Source organism: Pinus tabuliformis, chromosome J, assembly GCF_031772625.1.
Source record: "Pinus tabuliformis cultivar Carrire ecotype Pingquan chromosome J, CPIR1, whole genome shotgun sequence".
Classification (NCBI taxonomy): Eukaryota; Viridiplantae; Streptophyta; class Pinopsida; order Pinales; family Pinaceae; genus Pinus; species Pinus tabuliformis.
The window spans coordinates 470,787,542-470,793,898 of record NC_142295.1 but is presented as its reverse complement, the minus strand read 5'-3'; positions in this window follow the sequence as shown (position 1 = coordinate 470,793,898).

Genomic DNA, 6,357 nt, shown 5'->3' with positions numbered 1-6,357 from the left:
CTCGTTAAACTACTACGAAGAAGATATGAGCGTGTTCTTTTATGGGATGTTTTCTCTCTCTAAAAACTGAAAAATCCCCAAGTTTTTCATCGTTGGGCTCGTTAAACACATACGACAATGGTCTGAGAACCTCTTTTTCACTCTTTTTCTAGCTCATTAAACTGAAAAAGATCATTATAGCATTCTTTTTAGGCATTTTTTCCTCGCTCATAAAACTGAAAAAATCCTGAGTTTTTTCTTTAGGCTCGTTAAACATTTATAAAGATAACCTGTGCATTCTTTTATGTTTTTTTCTCACTCATTAAACTGAAAAATCCCCATTTTTTTTCACCGAGCTCGTTAAATACCTATGGCACAACAAGAGAACTTTCTTTTTGGGACCATTTCTCGCTCTTAAAATCAAAAAATCCCCGATTTTTCCCCTTTTTTGGGCTCATTAAATCTACAAAGAAGGAATGAGTAGTTCTTTGATCTCTTTTTCCTTGCTCAATAAATTGAAAAAGATACCTTGATTTTTCTTCATTTGACTCGTTAAAATTAAGGTATTGAGTTTGTCGTCGTGTGACTCACTAAAAATTCACGAAGAAAAACAAGTTTAGTCTGTCTCCTCGTACTCGTAACAAAATGAGGTCAACATCTATTGAGCATAGGTTTCTCTTTATCCGTATTCAATATATTAACTTATAGAAAAGTAACCGATCTGGGTATACTATTAACCTTTTGTCGCACTCGGTTAACAACTATGACAAAGGGATCACCATGGAGGCATTCTTTACAATCTTTTCAGACTCTCTAAAATATGAAAAGACCACCGAGTTTTCTAGTTTGGACTCATTAAATTATACAGAAAAGATACAGATTTGCTCTTTTTACGATCCTTTTCAGACTCTCAAAACATGAAAAGATCAATGAGTTTGCCTGTCTGGACTCATTAAACTAATAAGATAGGGCATAGAGGCGCTCTTTTCGTGGTCCTTTTTAGACTCTTAAAATATGAAAAGATTGACGAGTTTACCCGTCTGGACTCACTAAACTAATCAGATGGGGAAAGTAGACAATACAACTGCATTCAGTATTAGAAAGCATGGTTTGGCAGCAATCATTCCCTTGAGCATGGCACTCCCTTAGATAAACCTTCCTCGTGACAGCCTCTTAATATGAATCCTACCATCCTATGAGTTTAGCCCAAATACCTCGATGTTCTTGCATCTCTGTATCATAAGACTCTTTGGTGTTCATGAGTCTAGTGCTATATGGTTAAAACCATTTTCATGCCTTCTATTGTTCAAGGGTTAACCTTTTGTTTCCTCCATCAACCCATCAAGCATATCCTTTCATCATGCCCACTGTTGTTTAGACCCGATGCTCAAGATTCCTAAAAAAAAAAGCCAAATCATTCTTGCCTCGTTTCATGTCAATTGATGTAGGACACATTATTGCCTACCTTTCGACAGGTATCTTCCTATCGACTTCAACACTCTGTCTAGGAAGACAACCGAGAAACACATTCAGTGCCTTGGTACTTGCAGACATTACTGGTAGGTCGCCTTGTGTTTGATCAGGGGTTCTCATTATTGGCTCCTAGTTAAGTGATTCTACAGGTGTTCGATGACAAAAAAATCTTTCACACTCGTTAGATTATATTATGCATCTTTGAGACCATCACCATTATGGGTGGCCTTCCTCCCGTCTGTTAACGATCTCCATTATTGAATGGTAATCATATGATTTCATGCATGTTTGACATCAACGCATATATTCACATGTATCGATCTATGTTGTTCATGTGAAGTTGGGTAGAGGTTTGCATCAATCAGCCTTGCTTCCTCTCCCAAGTTGTGTATATTGTTTTTTGGAGATATCTCATTAGAATGATCCTATTATGACATCGGATCTGTATTGTGCTTATTAGCGGCCAACATCGTCATATCTCTTTTATGAGAAAATCACTCTGACATAGCTACTAAGCATGGGAATGCCCGACTCAGGACATGATTTTAGTAGTTATATATATATGTGTTGTATCAGGTTTCTCGTACCAGCTGAAGCTCCAATCCTCTCTCTCTTTTTGTCGAAGAAATAAAATTACAGTTAATTAAAGTATTTTGGCTATCATCGCAGCCTCTAATCTCACACTTTAGGGGGCATCTATTATACAACAAAATGACCCCCTCATCAGCTCAGTGGGGAAAAACATGATAGCTGAAGAAAAGACCAAGATCACATGCCTTGTTTCCACACTAACGTTCACTATACACTGAAAACCTACTTTATAAAGCTTCTTTGTAAGCCTAAGGATGCATTAGTGACCCTACCAACTCTAGTTGTTAGTTCAGGAAAAACATTAGTGGATCCTAATGAAGTTATAAAGGTCAAAGGAGTGAATTGACTCATAAATATCTAGATATTTCCTCCTAAATCTACTCAAGAAAAGCAAGGAAACATCTCAAGTTTGACCTATTTGTGGGATTTATAATCCTAATGAAGGAGGCAAATGGGAAAGAGTTGAAAAGCATGGAAACTTCATTGCTTTTACCTTAAGGAACTCATGGAGGAACTTGGAAACCCTAACTCAATTGCTACATAAGCAAAGCTAGGGCTATGGTGATAGAGGTCAAATCATTTGAAAGGATAGCTTGATTGTTGAGCATAGTCTCAAATCTAAGCATTAGAAGTTGGTAATAAGGGAGAGAGAGAAAGAAGCTGGAGGGGTAAGGGAAGTTTGATGCAACAGATGGTTGTAATCACTCTTCTAACATTAATATAGAACTGCAGTTGTATTGTCTACTCTGTGGTGTTGGTACTATCATTCATTCATTTGTTTGTCCAATACCTTTTAGCATGAGTATCTTAGTTATGTGTAACTAGATGTCTTTTATGTATTCATGTATTAGTTATCAAGGTTGTATGTTGTGATTATGCTTGTTTCTTCTATGTGCAGGACTTGATCTAGAGCTAGCTCAAGGGACTTCCACCTAGTTGCATTGTTCTCTCCAGCAAATCTACATGGAGGCTTGAGGTAATCCATCTATTTTTCTTTGATAGTCAGTTAATGTTTATGGACATGCATGTAACTTTGTGATGGATACAGATAATATTACAGTCTGCTAAGGGTCCTGGGAAGACCCTTGAGGGTATCTCCATTCTCCATACACCGTGCATTTTATCCTATAGCACAGCTTCTATCAGTACTACTCCTAGTGCTATACATGACGCATCTACATGTACATGAAACTACTTCTTCCAATCTGGGAAGACTAAAATCAACACGGTGACCATCTTTCCTTTCAATACATATAAGCTTTTCTGACATTCCTTGTTCCAACAGAACGTGACATCCTTTTTCAACAACTTCTCCATAGGCACAGTGATCTAGGCGTAGCTATTGATAAACTTCCTGTAGTACCCAGTATGTCCCAAGGCTGCACGCAGTTGTTTCACACTCCTCGATGCCTCCAAGTTAAGTATCACTACGATCTTCACGGGATCTACCATTAGTCCCTGTCTACAAACCACATGACCCAGCAAAGTCCCAAAAGGAACACAAAACAGACATTTCTTCAGATTGAGCGCAATCTAGTACCTTCGACAAGTATCTAGCATTAAGCACAAACTGGCCACATGGCATTTTACCAACCCAAACATAGTCCAATCATCAAAGTACACCTCCAAAAACTTATGAATGAATTCTTTGAATTGAGCAATGGCTACACATGAAAAATCTCAGGCACATTCTTCAATTCGAAAGCCACTACAGTGTACTGAAAAAATCCCCATTCAGTCACGAAGGTCATCTTTCTTCTATCTTCAGGCCCGATTTTGATCTGATGGTACCTAGAGAACCCATCAATGAAGGAGTACACTTCCTGGCCACCCACATTATCCAATACCTCATCAATGAATGGATTTTGGAAAGGATCATGTACGCAAGCGTCATTCACCTTCCTCAGATCTACGCATATCCTTATTTCATCCTTCTACTTCTTTTCCCATACCACCATTGGGCTTACCCAATCAAATTCTTCTACAAGCTCAATGATGCCTGCCGCGAGCATCTTATCTAACTCTAAGCGGACCTTCTCCTTATACTTTGGATTGAGACGGTAAGGTCTTTGCTTAACCAGCTTCGCGTCAGGTTTTAATGTGATCTTCATAACGCTCAGGTCTCCTATTATCCCCTTTAACTCCATAAACTTGGTAGGGAACAAATCCTGGTATTCACAGAGCAATTCGGAGACCTTATCTACCATCGTGTCATCCTAGTAATCTTCAATCTTCACAAATTTAGGCTTTGTCTCCGTACCAATATTTACCTGTTTCATTTTCAGTGGTGCAGTTATATCAAGTTTATCGATTTGTGGTCCCTCAACCTCACAGTGACCCTTAGTTTCATGGATATTAATATTTCGTGGATCCTTGTCTTCTTCTTCATTAGTCACGTTAATGCTCATTCTAGCACTTGGCTCAGCTAAGTAGTCCAATCGAGCTGAATCAAATCCAAAGGATCCTGCAGTATCCTAAAGATTGCTGCTTTAACTTCTTGTAGCACTTCATTAATACACTCAAACCCATCTTCAAAGCTAAACTTCATTATGAATCCTTCACATAGAATATCCCATTCACCTATGCCATGGTAGAGCTCTGTCTCCAAGTACCAGTTCATCGGGATGACATCCAAGGTGTGACAGAACAAGTGCACCCCGTCAGGTTGGGGCTTCGCTCCATAGGCCTTAGCCCATTTGGAAAAGTGTGCGCGTGGATCATCCTTCCCATCATACTTTTCTGTAACTAATACCTTCAACTTCCTAAAGCATGTTCACATCATCCTCCTACACTTGCACCAATCATCAAAACTACCCTTGTGTGTACCCCATCATCTCGCGGGCGTAGCGCGCAATGCCTAGTCTAAAGCCTAGAAGCACTGCTTCTCCTGTACTTCCCTCTCAAATACATCCAAAAACACATCCACATCATTCAAGCCATCATAGGTGGGCAGATTTCTTACCTGTGACGACACACAGCACAATAACCGGGTCATCATGTTATAGTTCAGCATAGTTACTTCATGTAGCTGATTCTACCAACGCTCTAATTCTACATTTCAGTATAAGGTGTAGGAACTCTAGCGATCCCTTGTAATTCGGCCATCCGCTATCGGATTCACCCAATATTGGTCTTGCGTTGTTATTTTATATATGTATTCCAAATCATCACCGCTCTTGTAATCATGGACTGGTTCTGTATAGCACGATCCTTCAACAAGATCTAGGGGTATTATTACACGAAGTTATTTCTTTTTTAATATCATCTTTCACTTCTTTAGGTTGATTACCCTGTTCATGTCAGTAGCCCAATAAATGCCAAGGAGCACAGGGTAGGGGTTGTTTTCATCCACAATTTCTATTACTTCAAAATCAGCCAATGCGCTCGCGCCTTCAATATCTACAGTTACTCCTTCCAGCCATCCCATGGGGATGATCTTCTGCTGATTTTCCATCCTTAACTAAATCAGAGACCATTATAGTGCGGGTCACCCCATCCGCTCCCAAGTCTGCTTCCGCAAAACGTTCATGTCTGACCCCAGATCCAGAATAACCTAATCCATTTCATATTCTCCTATCTGCGTTATGAGTCTCATATCATGCCCTATCCTTGCTTTATGCTTAACAATCTTCCATACCACGTGTGGTTCACCCAGAGCGTTTCCGGAACATCTATTAATAAGTTCTTGTAACCCCTTCACAGCCTTGCTATCACGTAGCAGCTTCATGCAGGTCTTTGGAAAGGTCATAAGCATAGAAGGGTCCATTTCCTGAACAGGATTATCCAGACTCCTTGAGGTAGAGGCCTCAGCAAAGCTCTTTTTTGCTTCCATGGTCATTTTTCATGCGTGCTCCAAATCAAATTCAGGCTCGTTCACCAAAGATTTGCAAACCCATGCGTTATCTTCGGGTTGTCCCCCCTTATCGTCGCCTGTTGCAATTCCACTTCGAAGCACTATATTCACATTCGGATCCTCTTTGCGAGGCTCGGACCTCATCATTTTCAGGTTCTGAGTCAGTTGCAATGGTAGCACCCTTTTGTCGCATATCCTCACTATCAGTGTAGGACAATCCTCCATCTCATGATCAAACTGAGTACAATATTTGCATGACGGACACATTGGGTTAGTGCATTCATGGGCATAGTGTCATGGTCCTCCACAATTGTAATAGATCAGTTATCCCCGACCTCAGCTAGGTCCTCCTCCACCTCTGCCTCATCCGTGCCCCTGAAAGCTTGTTCATGCCATCCCAGTGCTCTGGTTAGGGGAGTGCATTTCTGCCTAAACTCTATAGGTGGGTGTTCTTTCCATCA